At 44.2% G+C, this 20,083-nt stretch overlaps 1 protein-coding gene across 3 annotated transcripts in view; it reads left to right on the forward strand.

Annotated features, from left to right (window-relative positions):
* The first annotated feature begins 11,398 nt into the window (after positions 1-11,398).
* Apba1 (amyloid beta precursor protein binding family A member 1) overlaps positions 11,399-20,083 on the forward strand; it is a 192,336-nt gene continuing 183,651 nt past the window's right edge. For 2 of the 3 annotated variants that reach the window (XM_029472661.1, XM_029472664.1), the window contains exon 1: positions 11,399-11,614. The gene's annotated coding sequence lies outside the window, so the exon portion shown is untranslated. The remainder of the gene's footprint in view (positions 11,615-20,083) is intronic. The other variant, XM_029472662.1, reaches the window with a different exon arrangement.

A 20,083-nucleotide genomic window follows, 5' to 3' on the forward strand; every position in this document is an offset into this window, starting at 1 on the left:
AAAGCTTGAGTCTGATATAACAGAAAATAATATATGCTCCAAATTATAGGCACAGAGGAGAACCTTCTGCACAGGATCCCAGTAGCACAGGCACTAAGACCAACGATGGACCAAGGATACCTCACAAAACTAAAAAGCTCGGGTACAGCAAAGGTCTCTCTCACTGAGGGTAAGGGCTGCCTACAGAATGGGATAAACTCTCTGCTAGCTCTCCCCTAGAATACACAAAGAACAACAACAAATGTGTTTTAAAAATGTTTAACCTCCGTCAGCACATCAGAAAATGGCACATCAAAACGTATTTCAATTTCATGTTACTCCAGTCCGGATGACTAAGAATTTTTTAAAAGACAACACAAGGATGTGGGGAAAGAACATTTATTCAGTCTTGGTGGGCTTGCAAACTGCTGCAGCCACTGTCAAAATCTGTGTGACGGTTCCTAGAGAAGCTGGAAAAAGTTCTGCAGTACGATCCAGCGACAGCCCTATCGGTGTATATCCTTTGCGGTATCTGAGCGTTTGAGTCTCATGAGGTCTCTTGTCTGTCATTGGTCTTAGTGCCTGTGCTACTGCGGTCCTATGCAGAAAGGATTCTACATCTGACTTCAGAGATGCTTGCTCATTGTGCTCATCACTGCTCTATTCACAATGGCACGGAAATGAAGACAGCCTAGATGTCTGTCGATTGATGAGTGTCTAATGAAAATGTAAAGCATTACACAATGGAATATTACCAAACTGTAAGAAAAACTCCAAAACTTAGTTGAGGAAGAAAAGCAATCTTTAAATAAAAACATGATTCACTACAATTTCTTAGTGGTAATTTTCGGTTTTGTTTTCTTTTTCCATGACTCTCTCCATGTAAGAATAATTAATACTTATAAACGTTTCAAGCGTCATAACAATATAATGGAGAATAGGACTACTGCCATGTTGGCTGGATATATGACTCCAAATTTTTTGCATGCATAACATTTTAAAAATAGCAATCGGATCGAGGCTGGGGAAATAGTGGGTAAAGGGCTTGTCTTCCAAGTATGGGGACCACTGAATTTGATCACTTAATGCCCATGCGAATAAGGCTACATGTTTAGACACACACAACCCCAGTGCTGGTGAGGCTGAGACAGGCAGACCCCTGGGGCTCACCGGGGCTCACCCACCCTAGCCTTTTTGGCAAGTTTCATGCTGGTGAGAAAACACATTTCCCCAAAATAAATGTCTCTGAGAAGCAACACCACAACTTGTTCTTTGGTCTCCACCTGTATGCACACGTGCATGAACACCCGGACACATGCAGCTACTCACAGTGTTTCCAATGCAGACCTTGCCTGGAAGAAACCTTCGCGCCTTCTGGTTAAGTGGAAATAGTCAATAGTTGTGCTTTCTTTTCAAAATATCTTATTAATTTAAGCATTTTGATTTTAACTTGTTTTTAATCAACAGTATATTGTCATCAGTTTTCATTTTGAGAATACATCAGTGTTGTTTATAGTACTCCTGTTTTATATATTAGAGTTTAGAGTTTATCATTTGTGTCACTAATCCCTCATTGTCACTAAATACTACATAGAATATACATTTGTGCCCTGTTACTTGAGTAATAAATATAGTGTTTGAATATTTTATAATAAGTATATTGCTCATACCTGCCTTCTCACACATTACTCCTGGGAGGAATCTGGTGTTCTTAAGGGGGTTTATGTATTATTTATGCTAAGTACTCCTGGCCCCTTATATCCTCAGCAGTGTGGGGTATTATCAAGATTTTCTTTTGATTTTTTTGTTTTTATTTTTATTTTTAAAAATCCTTTAATTTTAATGTAGTTAAAATATTTTCTAAATCTGAATTGATGTCGTGTAAAGAAAGTTTTTTTTCCATTTCAAGATCATAAGTGATATTCACCCTTTCTACAAGTCTATTCTTTCATTATTTTACCTTTGTGTTGTTTGATTTTGGAAACAGGGTGTTATATAGCCTTACCTGGGCTCAACCTCACTGTTCTCTTGTCTTGCCCGAATAGTGCTAGGATTCCACACTTAAGTCAACACACTTGGCTTATGTTTTTCTTTTTAAAGCTTCTTGACCTTCTTTTGTTGTAAGGATTAAGATAGAGATCCACCTAGCCTTTTCACACATGGCTGATTAGCCGGCCTATTAGCACACATTCAGGAATAGCCACCTACTTCTTGCTAAGTTGAAGTGTCATAATTGTACATACAGTGTACATATGTCTCACCTAGCAATTAATGGGCAGGACCCACAATACTTTTAAATTTTTTCATGTTTCTTATTAGTGGTGGTTTCTTATAAATGCCATTTTCTACATCACACACATGAGATGAAGAAATGAATCGGTTCACAGCACCAGGCGGATGAGAATTATTTCCAAGTGGCAACGACAGGTAGAAAGTTGCTTCCCTGGTCCCATAACATGTGGTCCCTTAACCTATCAGACTTTGTTATGAACGGCTGAAAGTCTGCCAACACCCAACAGGTTTCTCGGTTCTGTCTTGGCTCCTGCACCTCTTGCCTATTTGATCTGCAGTGCCCAGCTGCATGGGGGCTGAAATGGAAATGTGCTTCGGAAGCACAATCCTTGGCAAAGCTCCTAACCTAGGGGCATTTCCATGGGCAGACCTAATAAGGAGGTATGAGTTTGAGGGAGCAGGTAAAACAATAGAAACTGTGTGCATGTGTTATATGTTTATGTGTCTATAGATACGTTATATGTGTGTATGTGTAAATGTGTGTATGAGTGTGTTGTGTGTATTGTCATATGTGTGGGTATGTATGTATTATGTATATGTGCATGTGTGGTATATGTGTATTACAATATTATGTATATGTCTGTATGAATGTGTTATATGTATTATGTATACTGTGTATATGTTTGTGTGTGTGTGTGTGTGCTGTGTGTGTGTATATGTGCTAACAGTTTATGGTAACTAATGTACTTGTTTTCCAAAGTCATTTTTCTGTTTTGCAAGAAAGATGAGAGTTGCCAGCTTCTTTCTTTTCCAGAGGTTCCAGCCATTCAGGTGACATTTCTCTCTCTCCTGAAGTGGACACATGCATCTACTCACAGTGTTTCCAATGCAGACCTTGCCCGGGAGAAACCCAAGTGCCTTCTGGTTAAGTGGAAATAGTCAAATCTAACTAACTGTGCTTTCTTTCCAAAGTATTTTTAATAAAATTCTCTTCAAAGAATAAAGTTATATATATTATATCTATAGCCGGCCACATTACCAGACACTTGATTTTTATAAAATAGAGTTAATTTAATGCCCTAAATACATGCATCTAGCAAAACAAACAAATTACATCTACAACCAAAGCACCATAACTGGCCATATGTCCTGTGAGCAGCTTTTGTCCCAGCCAGTGTTTATTGGTAAAATTGCCCACGTCAGGTTTGCCTGACTTTCTTAAGACCGAGAAATCCTTGAGGACAGAACCCAGGCTGTTGGGCCTTCAGACTCCTACCACAGGAGCTGGCACATGGTAGGAGCTGAATGAAGTTTGTGGACTGAAGGTCTATAGGTTTTCTGTCCTTTTTTGCAGGACAACCTACTGAAAAAAAATTCAGCATTGCCATGACTGTTAATTGCCTTGCTATTGTTCATTGCTGATGATACACTGTGCAAGCATGGGAAAGGGGCCGAGAAAAGGAATAAGCAAACATCTTACTTTTCCTGTTGCTGTGATAAAATACCCAATAAATAAACTTGAGGGTTTGTTTGAGCTCACCACTGCAGTCCATCCTGGCTGAGAAGTCAGGGAGAAGAAGTTTGGGGCAGCTGGTCTCTGCACCCACAGCCAGGAGGCAGAGAGCGATGAACACCAGCGCTCAGCCTGAGTTCTCCATTCCTACAGCTCCAGATCCCAGCCCAGGAATGGTGCCACTTACATCTAGAACAATCTTTTCACTTCCAGTAACCTAATCAATAGAATTCCTTACAGGTATGCCCCGCGGCTGAGACTCTAGATAATCCCTCACAGGTGTGTTTGCAGGCTGGTCTCCATGGTGATCCTAGATCCAAAAATGTTGACAACCAATGTTAACCATCACAAGAGAGAGAAAGAGAGGGAGAGAGACAGAGAGACAGAGAGAGAGAGACAGAGACACAGAGACAGACAGAGAGAAAGAGACAGATAGGAGAGAGACAGAGAGATCTCCCTTGGCAAGCAGATGAGATGAAAGCCTGACAAAATTGCCTGTGTACTATTTTCTATTTGAGTTCCTTACTTTTAAGTCAATAGATTCAAGTGCCACACACTGCCCCCCCAACTAGAAACCATCGGACCTAATAAAAATAAACAGAAAACTATTTTTAAAACAAAATCATTAGATTACTTTGAATGACCAAATGGGATAATTAGAAAGATAGTTAATGTGTCCATTGGCCACAATATGTGATGATGTTCACATCACATAGCATGCCAGATGTTTGGGACAGGAACCAATAAGAGACCAAGGGTTGTTACCACCACTGAGTTTACTACTATCTTGCAGGGATCAGGAACTATTTTGAGAGGTGACACCATGGCACTTGAGACAATGTGTCACACACACACACACACACACACACACACACACACACACACACAATGGGACTAGAGCAGTGATTTTAAATCAGCTTTGGTATCTTGTTGCCCCAGAAACAGCACCAATGAAGTATTCTGTCAAAAATGATCAATGGTAGCCTATTTTTCCCCTGTTGTTTCTGTACAAACTATTAAAAGATGGTGAAAAAAAGATGGTATTGAAATCCTCAGAGTTTTAAAATTTTTATCCTGCACATGTTCCTAATGCTACTGGCGTTGAGTACTATTTGTTTTCTTGTTTGCTTTTGTGCATATGCTCCCCTGGATGTGTGCATATGTGCAGGCAATTCTAGGTATACATTCAGATAAAGATAAATGCTCAGTATCTTCCACCTTTTTTTTCCCCAGCCAGCTTTCTCCATGAGTCCTGAGGTCATCTATTGGGCTAGGCTAGCAGGCCAATGGACTCAGGGATCCTTCTGCCTCTCCTTTCCCAGCAGTGAGATTACAGACGTACTATTGTACTTAGCTTTCACGTAGATGCTATGGATGGGAACTCAGGCTCTCATGATTGTACAACAGTTACTTCGCCAACTGAGTCTTCTTCCCTGGCCTCTTTAGTGCCTTATACGATGACGGAAAGCTCCACATCTGAAGCAAGCATGTACTGACAAGAACATGGACTCACCAAGCACTTAATCTCGAAGCTCCCTATTTTAGGAGGAAATGTGCCTCTGACTGTACCGTTAGATTTTATAGCAAACACAAAGCCATATTTTCTTCTAGAAAAGCTGTTTGTAAGTTACATTAAACATATCGATATTTTACGGCAGTCCAACAAGATTGGCATAATATCCAGATACTTTATTACTGACATAAAGTTCAAAAGAACCAAGAGTTTAAGCAAGTATGAAGCCGAGTGTGCAACCAATCTCATAACTTTTTGTAGACTTATATCCCCAACGTCCTGTAAGCCTACTAGGGTTGCAAACAAATGCTCAGACAATACAGTATGCTAGTAAAAACAACATTATTCTGATTGGTTGTCCTGTAAGCCCACTACGGTTGCAAACAAATGCTCAGACAATACAGTATGCTAGTAAAAACAACGTTATTCTGATTGGTTTTATACATGTGGAAATTGGAGGGGTGGGCCTTATTCCACATCACTACACTAGGAAGGCTGACAAGGAGGCGTGGTTGGAACAAACTCCCATCCCGAATCCTGACCTGAGGTTTGGGTTTAAATAGAAAACTTAGGCAGAAAAGATCGAGGTCTGATTCTGAGCCATCATTGCCATGGCTCCTGTCCCTCCTGCACGCTGGAGCACAATGTGTGAAATCTCTTTACAAGGGACAAGTCTTCCCTGTTGGCTGGCTCCAGGCAATAGTCCCCAAGAAGGGGATCTCAGCTTCTTGGTGACAATTGTTTCAACAGTCTGAGAGCCAAAGAGAAGGACCCAAGCTTCTCCGTAAACTGTTCTCATTGCTCTCAGATTGGTTACATGAAAATGATTTCTTGAAGTGTGTGGCATATGCAATAAATCACAGAGGATCATTAAATTGAGAAAATGCTTTAGAATATGAAGCGCCCCAGTAACCATTTACATGATCTTAATTTTACACTAGAATTTTCAAATAATCTGGGTTGGGTTTTTTTTTTTTTCTGAGTTAAGGTCATATACACATTGTTTTAGAATATTTTAAATACCACACTCCAAGAAAGCAGGTAGATCTCTACCTCTCCCGCCGTTCCTCCAAATCTAATCCCCAAGTGTCCCTTACCTCCTTGGCACCATCTCCAATAGATCCCATCCAGCCTCCACTCATTGCTCTCCCATCCTCCAACTCCATTAGGCAGTCCCTGGGAACCCACAGGCCAGCGCACCAGGACAGCAGGCAGGCTGGCTGCAGTCCCTCAGCTTTCCCTCCATCCTCCTAGATATAAAGAGGACAATAACCCCCACTACTTTGGTGAATTCTTACCGCATTAACATTTTGATGTATGTTATTCAGTATATTTGTTAAATGCTGTGATCACCAATCTAAAACTTTCTGGGTTACTATGATTTTTTTTTGTTTGTTTGTTTTTTTACTATGTTCCATGTTTCCAGAGACAGGGTCTCACTGTGTACTCCAAGGCCTGTTTCCAGCCTACTCTGTAGCTCAGACTGGGTGGAACCCATGATCTTCCTTCCAGAGGTCAACCATGGGGCATGCTCCTCTGCCCAATTTAATGATCAATTTTGTTGCTGTTGTTAAAATGGGAACAGAATCTTTATGCTGTTCTAAATATAATCTGTGAGTTTGGTGGTCTTTTATTGGTTGGTTGGTTGGTTGGTTGGTTGGTTGGTTGGTTGGTTTTGCCTTATGAGAAAGGGAGGTGCTGTGTAGCCTAGGCTGGCCATCAACTCAAGCTCCTTCTGACTCTGCCTCCTTGAAGCTTGGGTTATCGGTATGCACCACCACAGACAGTTCTGTGTCTCTAACATCTGTACAATATTACACTGATCACTGTACCTATTTTGGCTTGTGTTCCAATTCAGTTGTGGCTCTATGACAGTGAGCTCCCACTGCCAACTGGACAGGATTAAAAAATGTCCTAGGGCATTTGTGAGGCACGCTTTTTTGAGTGTGTCTGCAAAGACAATCATCTGAAGAGGGAGAGTCCATCCTGAAGTAGTGGGTAACATGGTCTGAGGGGCCCACACTGAACAAAAGAGGGCAAAGGAAGAAAGCAACCAGAACGCCAGCGTTCACCAATCTTTGCTCGCTGAATATGGACAGCGTGTGACCAGCTTGTGCTGCCATGTCTTCCCTGCAAGGACAAGACTATGTCACCTCAAACTGTGAGCCAACGTGAGACTTCCCCGACAGCAGTTTCGTCACAGCAAGGTGATTCGGGCTGGAAGCGTCAGCTTCTGGCTTTCTGTATGACAAGTAGAGGCGAACGGAGGAAGCTAATGTTTTGTTTCATTCTCTAGAGTGGCATCTGGGGTTTGCTCTTGCTGATCCCAGCCCACCAAGTGACTGGCAATTCTGGGGGTTGATAGACTGAGGTTAGTCGAGGCTGTCACTCTGGAGGATGACTTTGCGCACGTGCAGAAAGGCATCTTGTAAAACCCGCCCTCTTCTGGCCACATTCCTTAGGGGTGGGTTTACTACACGGAGCACAAGGGCATCTCTCTCAGTGTGTCAGATAAACATAATTACAGTACAAAATGATGCTTGGACTCATAGTGGGCACAGTGGATGAGACTCAGTGAGCTTGACCTGTCTAAGAATTGGGGAAGCAAAGAAGTGAAGCTCTGTAGCAAGGCCGGACTTCCGCCCAGAGGGAAGGAAGGCTGGTGAGATGAGAACTGGCATAGAAAGGCAAGCCTACAGACATTTAAGATGCGTACAGCCCGTACCTTTATTTTATTCATACTTTTTAAATGCTTTGAAAAAAATCTGTATTTTACAGTAACTAGATAAGTTGTTTGACTATCAAACACTAGCAAAACTGAAGTCAGGGTAAAGTGTATTACAAAGGGTTGTTGTGTGATTTACCTATATACAGCTTCAGCTTTTAAGATTTAAACTCAAAGGCTGAGACAGAAAGACACTGGTCACCTGAAGACATCAAAATCAAGGGACAGTTAGAAGAGTCGTATGCAATTTGGGCTGTCTAGAGACACCTCACACTTCAAACGACGTGCTCGAGTACCTGTGGAGTGTGAATGGAGCTGCTGAGTCTTGTAACCTTAAGGTTTCCACTGTCAAAAAGAAACCTAGGTAAATAAACCCTTTCTGAACCCCTTGCCTGTCCTCTTAAGTGGTAAACAGTACTTGGACAGCAAGCGAGGTGGGCTCAGGACATGCTGATGGAGCAGGGGACTTCAGAAATGGTACTGGAGAGGCTCACCCTCCCTGAGTCACAGCAAGGCACGCCTATGTTTCTTAAATATGAGGCTTTAACCTGATACACACAGACTTCTGATGCACAAGCAGCAGGACATAAGGCTTTAAGTTAGGCCCAAGTCACTTGGCACCCCATCTACATATTGTTTGTTACCTGCTACAATGGCTGGCAGTTTGCTCTTTGAAACAGGGAATAGCCGTTGACTCTTGTTAATAGCAAAGGTGGATACAAATATTTGAAGTACTTATAAGAATATCAATAATAAGGTAAAAACTGACTCAGGGAATCTATAAATATACTAGCGCAGAGGGAGGGTGTAATATAAATGCCATATGGGCCCATCCATTGCCTACCATGAACTGCAAACGTGGTTTGAGCTTCCTGCTAGAGGAGGCACAAAGAGGAAGATTTCCATTTATTAACCTTTGCCAAATGATTGTCATCATAGTGATGTTAGCTAAGTGACTTTACTCATTGGCTTTAATCTGCACCAAGGCCCTGTAGTAGAAGATTGAGGGTAAAGTATTACTAAAGCAATGTTTCTTTCACTCATGGTTCGGTAGGAAAATCACCTAACAACACACAGTGCGGCTGAAAACAATGAGCTAGCAAATCAAATGGTAGCAAGTTGATACATCTGTATTCCTCACTTTCCTTGGCATTGCTGAAAAGATGCAGGGCAATAAAAACTAAAGGAAAGAAGGCTCCATCACAGAGGAGCAGGCAAGGCAGCTACATGCAGAGGTAGCTGGCCCCAATGAGTCCTTTGTCAGGAAGCAAAGAGCCAAAAGCTGGGCTCCACTTAATTTCTCCTTTATACCCAGGCTGGATTCAGTCTGTGAAAAAAGTTCTGCCCACATTTAGGGTGAGTCTTCCTGCTCAGTCCAATCAATCTCCTAACTTCCTCGGGATCTCTAAAGTAACTCTAGAGCTGTCAGGGTTGGCGAAGATTATCCATCATGGCGTTAAAATGAGCCTCTTTTATCTATACTCTCTTATTTAACCTAAAATTTAACGAGATAAGCTAGCTTCCTTCCTAAAACCACGGTCCATCTCCAGGAAGGAAACAGAAACAACTGCAGAAGCCTACTCTGACATCCGTCGCCCCCAAAAGGGGAGCACAGGAAAGCAAAAGCAAAGACTAACAGAGCTGAGAGCCAGAAGACACACCGAACCTACAAGCTCGCTCGCCAGACACACAGAGTAAATTAGTCCTGCCCTGGACTCTGAGAGCCCCACCCCCACCTCCCGGGGAGCTGCCTCGGGAGCTCTTCAGAAACAGCATTGTGAACCTCACCCTGGTCTTTCTGGATCAATCTCAACTCTCAGCACTCTCCAGTGTGTGTGTGTGTGTGTGTGTGTGTGTGTGTGTGTGTGTGCCTGAAGAAGTCAACGTTATGGCTGCTGCCTGCCTGCTTGGGGCATCCGGGCTTCAGGGGGCTCTGATACCTTTCCTTCCTCTAACTGGTCTCCTGGAAAGGCTTTTTCCTCAGGCAGTCCAGGGAACAACATCAGATCCGCCTGCACCTTGGCAGTTGGAAAGTTCACAGTTGCTCTCTGCAACTGTGTAGTTTTCCCAGGGTGCTATGAATTCTGGAGGGACGAGGACCCTATCTGGCTTTCACCAGAGAGGGTATCCTTACTGACAAAATGAATAGGGAATGACTGTCACAAGAAAAACAACAATGGCCCTTATTTCTAGTATATGTTTAAGTTTTATGAAAAGATACTTGGGGGACAGGAGAAGCTATACTTTTCTTTGTCAAAGCCAAGAAACTAATTACGAAGTAGAATGCAGAAATTCATGTGAATTTTAAGGCTAAACAAGAATTCTAGGATGCCTCGGGCTACACCCGTAGATATTTCTGGAGATACTGTGCTTAATATGGAAATACTGTATAATGATAGATTTATCTCTCCCTAGGTCAAATAAGGAAGGCTTGTCTTCATTTCACTAGATGAGAATATGCATACTAAGACGGATTTGAAAATTATAAGGTTTCGGATGAATATGACCCTTAATTTTTAAATTGAGAACTCTGTCCCAAAGAGGGGGGAGGATGTAGCTATGGAATCGCCTATTACAGATGGAGCTGGCGCCTGAACCCAGCCCCGCCCTCGTCCCTCCACTCCCACCCCGCCGCCCCCCAGGGGCCAGTCCACCTTTTCATTAAGTCACAACACCTGCTACCTGGTCCCTAATGCTCAGGGTCCCCACCCTCCCGAGAACCTAATCATATACCAGGCGAATTGCCTGCGCACGTCTGGAAGACTCTTTTAAGCTCCTAGCAACCGGCATCGAGAAACCAAGTGGACCATTTCCCGACCCCGCCTTCCAGACGCTTTCTGGGTGGGGCGGGTTGGGCAGCGCCCCCAGTGGGCGGCCAGACCGACGCCCAGCTTGTTCCTCTCAAGCTCACGCGGGCGCCCCCTCGCGGCCACTCGAGGAGCGCAGCGCCGCATTGCAAGCTCCAAGCTTTTTCCTTGGCTTTCAGGCCCGGGAAGCGGGAAAACTGCGTGTCACTAAGCAAGAGGACACGGGCAGCCGTCCACGCGGCAGTGTGTCCTAAGCGTGACCAGAGCCCATTCGCGGAGACGGGGCCGGGGATGAGCGTTAGGGACCTGGGACAGAGGACCGTGGCTGTCCCCCTGTGTCCCCGCGGGAGACAGCCACGTAGTCCATTCCAGGCTCCCGGCCACGAGAGGGAGGGACTCGCGCACGGCTACGGCGACGGCTGCGGACACCTCGCACGCCCACGCGCGCCCGAGCCGGACTCTCGCGTCGGGCCCGCGCCGCGCGCGCGCACGCGGGTGGGCGTGGGAGGCAGAGGCGCTGCTGCACGCGGCGTGCGCGCGCTCCCCCCGCCGTCAGTCGCAGCCGCCCGGCCCCGGCGCGCGTCACGAGGGCGAGCGGGCGGCGAGCAGGGGGTGGGGCCGCGGCCGGAGGGGCCCGAGCGGCTGCCGAGCTAGAGCCGGAGGAGCGGGGCGCGGGCGGCTGCGGTCCCGGTGGCGGCGGGGGAAGATGGTGGCGCTGGAGGCGGGAGCAGCTGGAGAGCAGCTTTATTCCCAGGCTTGGCACGGTCGCTGTCACTAGCGCCGCCTGCTCCCGCGGGCCCGCGGACCCAGCTGTCAGGCAAGGTACCACCGCCAGGGCGGGCTGGGTGAGTGCCGGGCGCCCGACGCCCCGGACGGAGCTCGGGTCCTTTTGGAGGGATGATCCCGGGAGCTAGGGGTGCAGCGTGGAACAATAGTGCGGATGAACAGGGACGGCAGGCGACATCCAGGGAGGCAGTGCTTGGAGCTAGCGAGGCGGGGGAAGGGTGTGTACTAGAGAGATGCCAGGCGTCCGGTGCGCGCTGAGATACCCGGCTTTGGGAAGAGCGGGCCTGATGACAGTCATGGAAGGAGTGTGTGTGTGTGTGTGTGTGTGTGTGTGTGTGTGTGTGTGTGTGATAGCAGAGGGGATGGAGGTGGCAGATCCGAAGTGTAGGGGGAGATGACATTTCCAGGAATCCCCGCTAGGATCCCTCCTCTCTGGCTGACTGATGATGGAAACCGTGAGGTGGGCAGGATGCACTTGGTGTGTGAAGTGTGGAGGGGAGGCAGTAGGGTAAGGCCGGGTTTGTAAAATCCCGTGTAAGAGTGTTTAGCGTGCAATTGGATCCACGCTCTCAAAACTGCGCCCCACATCCAGCGATCTGCTTTTCCTGACTTGATGCCGCCACCTAACACTGTGGGACAGTATTGGTTATTTTGACCCTGCAAGTCCAAGAACAGTTTCTGTTCTGCTACTGTTCTTGGGTGGCTGGGTGTACGGATTCTCGCTTCCCCTTTCCCTAACGTCCTAACACGGGGATGTGGAAGTGAGCGGTTGCTTTGAGGCACATGGCAGCAAACCAGGATAATGGTTACACCTTTTGAGACAGCTGGTGTCCCTGGCTCTGAAGGGCGCTTTCTTTGGCACTTCACAGCCTCTCATTGACTGCCTGACTCTGCAATTTCTATTGTTTATCTCTTGTCTAACCCCAAGAAGAGGGTGTTTAATGGTCATCTTCCTCTCCCGTTCCCACAACTTTTATCACCAGACTCCCTTCTATATATAAGTACTGAAAACCTTCTGGCTGAAGGTTGGATAGTCTTTGCAATGATTCTTTTAGAATAAACTCTTGAGGTGTGTAAAGAGGGTGGGGGCTTTAAAAATACAAGAACAAGATTGAAAGGGAAGTAAAAAACAAGGGAAAAAAAAAGCGTCCCAAGATGCTTGACATTCTCTTGGGTGTTTTTCCGTGGGAAATGGGATACTTTATTTCTGCTGGTGACAGCCACTCTCCCGGCTTTCACAATGGTTAGAAGGTCCATTTAGGAACTGAAATCTCCGGAGACCCATGGATATAAGATCTCCAGTCAGTGAAGTCCCCGATTTCCTTCCCAGGACAGCTCACTCGTAGGAAATTTGGCAAATGTTTGGCTCTCCAATGATGTCTAGGAACCAAGACAGAGAAATGCACGCAGAGTCTATAGATGCTTAAATTTCTCTGCGTAATAAAGATAGGGTTGCGTAGAGAGGGAAAGCACTAGAGATGGTATATCCGTATGCGTGTCCACTGCCGCCTGGTTCCCTGGAGTCTGTATTTCTCCTGCAGTATCCATAGGAGTGAATGCACCTTTATGATAATAACCCAGTACTTTATTGATGTCATATGATTGGATTCACCTGCTTGGGACATATTTTAGTTATAATACCTTAAATTCTACTGAATTGCTGTCAGAACCCAAATGGGCTGCCCTGGGCCTCTTTGAAAAGCTTGCAATGATCACAAGGATGTACAAATAAATGGATGACATATTGATACCAAAGATTTCTTTCTTTTTCTAAACATTTTATTCTTTGGGCAAAGGATAAAGTATTACCCCATGGATACATTGAAAATAATAAAGCTAAGGCCATCTACATATGACTTTTCCTTCTCGTTTATTGTTTCTAAAACAAATGATGACATGTGGGCCAGCTATGCTGGAAGCTATGAGTGTAAACTAAATTTCCGCCCCCACCCCCGAGTCCTTCAAGCCAAGCCTTCTGAAATTTTAATGTGAGGTTGTTGGATCTCACCCGAGACTTTAAAAAGGACTTATAAAAATGAATTTAGAATCCTAGTTCTTTAACTCTCTTATTGCTTCGGCCATAACTCATTCTGATGGATGTAAGTCACTTAAGAGGTTTAGGTTTCTTTATTTAAAAAAAAAAAAGTTATCATCTCTGTATATGCAAGCAAAACTATATATGTAAATTTCTTATAAGAAAACTCAAGAATATTAGAAATTACCAACATAGATAGCCTGATTAGAGAAAGAACTGCATACAAACACAATTGATGACTTGAGAATTTCTGATTTCCTTTCTCATGTAAATGAGAGACTTTTTCAAATGCCATGCCCTGTTTTCCTAACGTTTGGCCGGGTGAGGTTAAAGGTGCAGCTCAGATCTGTAATTCCGTTTGGTAAATGGCTGCACCTTTCCCTGCAGCCTGCAGCAAAAGCCATTTGTTTTGCATGAATGCCTCTTCTCCTTCCCTTAAAGCAGTTTTAATGCCTTTCTGCTCTATCACGAGCCTCCCTTTGAAAAGTTTGTCTTTTCAGAAGACTTGGAAGTAAAGGACATTTGAAAATTGACCTGCAGGGCCAAAAAGGGATAAACCATGGTGCCACGGGGGAAATTGAGCTTTTATGCTACAAGGAAGACAAAATAGAACATGGAGCGGTGGAAACAGAACTTGTTCTTGAATAAGTTGGGTGGTGGAGGAGAGGGTGATACATCAAAGGAATGGCACAGCAGAGGGAAGGAAGCTGACTTTGGAAGCCTGGGAAATGAGTCCATTAAGAGGAAAAGAGATTCAAGCAGGAGGCTAGGTTGATAAAGCTATCAAGGTGGTGGACCATACTGGGCGGAGGCATGACTCTGAAGAAAGGCACATGGTTATAATCTCTTAGGAAAGACAAAGGCAAATTGAGGCTGGGTGTAGAATTATGAAGGCAATGTGAGAGATTGATGTGAGTGAATGACCATCACCCAGCAAGGAGGAACTCTGTGTATGAGTGTATGGAGGACCAGCAAGCCCTGAACAATTATGCTTTGACAGCTAATTAAATTTCGCAATAGTGAGCATTCAAGTATTGCTAAATTCAGTGGTGTCTCTTATTCTCCATGGAAAGAATGCTTGCTTACTTTTAAAAGCATTTATTCATGTTGCCTGAATTGTCTGAAACTCCATTTGGATGGTTTCCTATAAGAACTTTCTCTTGGGGACCTTTGAGTTCAATAAATAAGGGTTGTATTAAAACAATGGAGAAAAACAAGGCTTTTTTTTGTAAAGATAAACTTTTCTTATATATTACATCAAGATGTGGCTTTTATAGTGAAGTGTAAAGTTGACTTTTCAAGACTCAAATATAGCCCAACATTGTGCCCATCATAAGTGTTCAATACATTTTTGTCACATGAATTCATGAATAAATTAATTTGTTTTAGTAGGTTAAATATAGCCTATGAGATTGGAAATTTCAGAATTTATTTATATAATGGATATTCAATGAATTGTATCCTGTGACCTATACAAGACTATGGTACTATAAACCTGTTAATGCATTCATACCTGCTATATACACTAATCTTGAAAAACAAGGACACTGTTTCCCACAAAAAAACCCTATGTATGCTTGAGCCCCTTGATTATGATGATTCCGGCTGAGATTATGAGATTCTATCTGTAGCAAATGATAATTTCAAAGTTCTAATGATGAACTCTGTTCAGACTTTTAACAAATATTTGTCAAGCACCCTCTCTGGGCCAAGCTAGCTGCAAGGATAGAATTGGGTTGGAGGGGGTGGGAGTTGGAAGACTTCCTGATGTCACAGAGCTTTTAGTGGGAGGAGACTCCAAGGAAATAAATAGGTGACATTATATGTCATGTATGAGTAAGAATAACATGGTGGGGAACGAGGTTAGGTAGATACCTCAGTCATGAAAATGTTTGCTGTGCAAGCAGGAAGACCAGAGTGTGGATACCCAGGTAGATGTGGAGGCCTAGCTGTAATTCAAGCTGCAGAAGACAGACAGGGGATTCTCAGAGCATCCAGAGAGGTGAGCCATAGCAGATACCTCTGGGTTTGATTAAGAGATCTTGCCTCAAAGTAATAAGCAGTTGAGGACAATCCCAGCACCAATCTAGGGTCTCCTCATGCATGCACATGCAAACATAATATATGCATATATTATATGCATAATACATATGCATAGCACATATACAAACACATTGAGGAAGAAAAGCAAGCCGGAAGTTATACAGTGGGACAATGGAGAGGATGATATCATAGAGGGTAGCCAAAGAAGACTGTAACCAGAGCTTTAAAATGAGAGGGGATGAGCCATAATCATGTTTGAGAGAAGGGCTGCAGGTGAGAACATGCTTTACATGATCAAGGAACAGCAGGAAAGCATCTCTGGGTTCAGTGATTTACCCGGACATATGGCGTCCCATCTGATTGAGAGAGCAGCCACTTTGAGAGGCATCTACTTTGCCTTTCAGTATTAATCCGTCACCCATAAGACTCAAGTTACCATGTACCCATTGTAGTGACCCGAGAGAGGCAACACTGCGTTTCTGAAACGGTATGTGTGCTCAGCCAAACATGTTCAAGCTAGAAAACCTGAGGAATAACTGTAGCAATGAGATGCTGGTCTGCAAGGAGCATGTCCCCTGCTCGGAACATTCTCGGGTCTGAATCCTCTTTAAAGATGGTAGACTCATCTGCCCACCCCCAACCCCACCCCACACACCCACTTCAAGTCCTGTTGGCTAGTGTGGGGTCCTCCAAACTAGAACTCTGTTTTGTTATAGTAGCTAGACCCCACAACACACAGGACTGCTCTTTACATTAATAGGAGATCACTAAGTACTCATTGTCAGTCATGAAATAAGACACTTCCAGTAATTTCCACAACCCAGGTATAAGGGATGAGGTTATAACCCCCTTCCTGCAGACAGCATCTCAAAGCAGAACAGCAAGTCACCTCCACCACTGGACTCATTTATACATTTAGACCCCAGAACAAGGACCTGAGTGGTTTCTTTGCAAGCCCACAGAAATACAAATTGAGAGTGAGAAACTCAAGACAAAGAGAGGAAGCAAGCCAGTAAGAGGTAAGTTAATGAGCAGGTTTCTGCTTTGAGGAACTGACCTTTACTTAGAGTTATACAGGAGAGGATGGAGCACCTGCCATTTACCCTGCAGAGGTAAGCCCTGCCCCCCAGTCCGTTCAGGCTGCTGGTTTCAGCCTGAGCACTGTTCAGAGGCCCCCAGCAGGGGAGCAGGCAGAAGGGACTGGCTGGCACACAAAGCATAGTTGGGCATAGTAAATAAAAGCTGGAGAGAAACGCAGAAGTGCCCTGCAGAGGTCCAGAGCCTCTGTCCCATTTGGCACAGACATACCACAAGGAATAATGTTTTTTTTAACAGATGAAGAATTGGTTTGACAGCAATTATCAGTATTTTAATATAGTGATTTAAATTGCTGCAACCGCTGCCTGTTCATTCACTTACAAGCCAGCCATTGACAGCACTCGGTACTGGAGATATCATCGTCAGTGTGCGGTACTCTCGATTAGAAGGTGGCCCCAAGTTTTTAAAAGATAAAGGTTTTGAAAAAGGTTTTATGGCTGTTTGAATATACACATCCTAGTAATATATATACAAATAGTGAAAAGTCTGCTTATACCTACCTAATATAGTTAGTTTACTTGAATATATTTAAAATTGTGTATGTAAAACAAGTACTTTGTAAATAGCGCATCTACTCTCACACATTATGAAGTCGTTGATTTTCATAAGCCTTTAATTTCTGTGCTCATTAGTTTTGTTGACTTGAAAAACTAGAAGAGGGAAAAGGGAACCATTGAATTGTACTGTAGGCATGTCTATGTGGCATTTTCTCCATTAATGATTGATTGATAAGAGAGGGCCCAAGCTACTATGGGCAGTGTCACCCCTGGGCAGGTGCCTGGGCTGTATAAGAAAGCAAGCTGAGCAAGCCATGGAGAACGAGCCAGTAAGAAGTGCTTCTCCGTGGCCTCTGCTTCAGTTCCTGCCTCCAGGTTCCTGCCCTGCCCTCCTTCAGTGGTACACTGTGACGTGGGTGTGTAAGCCAAATAAACAGCTTCCTCTCACAGTTGGTTTGGTCAGTGTTTTATCAGAGCAGCAGAAAACAAACCAGGGCAATGGCTGAGCGTGTTGTCACATGACCACTTCATGTCTGTCCATTTCCTTCGTTGTTGGGATCTGGTATTGCCTGAGTTTCTGTAAGATACCCCCTCTGTGAACTCAGTGCTCAGTTCCAGAACACATGAATGTCTCCTTCTTCTCCCTATAGGACCTGTATTATGATGCCCCGACCCATGCTTCTTTCCCATGGCCGGATTAGAACATCCAAGAGAGGGAATTACACAGCTCATCCCAGGAATATGGACTTAGATTTCCCTTGGCTCTCCGTCTCCTTTCCCTGTGGATACCATCGTTTGTGGTATTTCAAGCACACGTCCTTCATAGGCAGTCCTGTCTTGTATCCCGTCGGTCTTCTCCCAACAGTTGTCAGCCAGCCCCTGGAACACTGTTGCTTTTTATGCACCCTGCAGTCTTACAGCTTCTCCATGGTAGACAGGTCTCTCCCTTTAAAGTCAGTTGCCATCACCTCTGCATTAATGACCTACTTGATTGTCAAGGCCAGTTGTCTCACAGGCAATAGGCTTCTGAGTTTCTGACAATGGGAAGAAAGTGATTAAGAGAATGCTCTACGAAATGGGGGAACTTTGTAGGCGCTCAAACATAAAGCAGATTTTTTTTCTTTCCTGAAATGTGTGTGTGTGTGTGTGTGTGTGTGTGTGTGTGTGTGTGTCTTTGAAATGGCAGTTTCCTTTTATTTTGCTCTCTGTGAAGTGACCATGAGAAGCTGTCAAGAAATGTTGAAGCCCTCCCTGCCTGCCAGGCTTCTCCAGAGGCGGGCTTCCTCCTTCATCCATGGTGTGCTTGCTACTAGTGTGAATTGTTCCTCTTCCAAATAATGCAAGGATCCACTGCCTGACTTTTGATGGTTTTGTATCATGATCAGTTTCGGATTTGCTAATAGTTGCATATTAAAGAAGTATACTTGGATACCTAAGTATCCTCCTCTCTCCACAAAACTGTAGCACTATTTTGCAGACAGGACCTTATGCTGTTGGCCTAGCTGCCTTTGAACTAGTCATCCTCCTGCCTCAGTCTCCCTTAGCAGCTAGGTTTGCAGGTATGCCAGGTCAGTCCAAGTTTTAGCATATTTTAATGCAGTGGAAAAGTTTGTCACTTAAAGAAATTCCATTTAACGGGAATAATTACCTAGCATTTCTATTTAATGAGTTAGGATTTTATACTAGACTTTACTGAAGTGGCTCACATTTGGTTGTAATGGATTCTTGCATGTTTTTGGCCATGATCCTTAGCAAGAATACAGCTTACCATGGCTCTATAGATGATTGTGCCTGAATATCCTCACACACATACACATGCCACGGAAGCAAGTGTGTTCAGCAATATCTGTCTTCCATTACATGTGATGTCCACTGTTTGCTGCTTTTGTTTCCTCATGTTTGCCAACACGCCAAACTGATCTCAGCACTAATGGGCCCTGACATGCAGTGTAAAACACACTGCCCCATTATATTAAGCCTGACAGAAGGGTGCTTGTTTTCTTATAATCCAAAATAATTTCATGTCTGAAGGGTTTTTCCATTTGTTTCAAATCATTAATATATTTGGGTATTTGGTGTCGTGGGTGTAGATGTCATAACACTCAGAAAGGAACACATTGATTTTGAGTATGTATTTTATTTCCAAATGGAGAAATTATTCAAGGCATTGAAAAGTTTGAGAAATGGAATGAGGAAACTGGGCCAGTTCCTAGCTACACCTGGTAGCTCCCTGGGAATATGACCTGGAGTGTGTGGCTTCCTCACCAGTGGGCTCCTGTCTCCTCATGGCTCTTTCCTGACCCCACCTCCGTCTGAGTGACTCTCCCAGCTTGCTTCCCTGTAGTGCCTGGATGTTCGGAGTTCAGATACCGAATTCTAATTTTAGTTTACTGTATTTTTCCTAGTTGTGGAAATAGTTTTTATATCCATTTTTCTTCCAAATAACTTAGAAACACAAGTCTTTCTGCCTGAGCCGACACCTGGGTAAGTTTTGTTCTGAAGGAGCCAGAAGTTAGTGCACAGATGAAAGTTTCCATGGTGACAGGATGAACAAAAGCCTAACTGAATCTCCTGTGTGTTGCTGAGGACTGAACCTAGGGCTCCATACGTGCTAGGCGGGCATCCTGCCAAAGAGCTACATTCCTAGCTCAAGCCTACATTCAAGTATGATTGCCCGATTTATGGCTCTCTAGTTGTGTAATGGACGTACATTCCAAACCCTTCTCTACAATCTCGGTGTAATAGCTACGAGCAAATTAACACAAAGGAGTGTCCGGTCGTGTGGTACCACACAGCATCCGCATGCCTGACTCAGGTTTGCCTCCTAATGGTTTTTATGACTTCAAAGCTGCATC

Source organism: Mus caroli, chromosome 19, assembly GCF_900094665.2.
Source record: "Mus caroli chromosome 19, CAROLI_EIJ_v1.1, whole genome shotgun sequence".
NCBI lineage: Eukaryota > Metazoa > Chordata > Mammalia > Rodentia > Muridae > Mus > Mus caroli.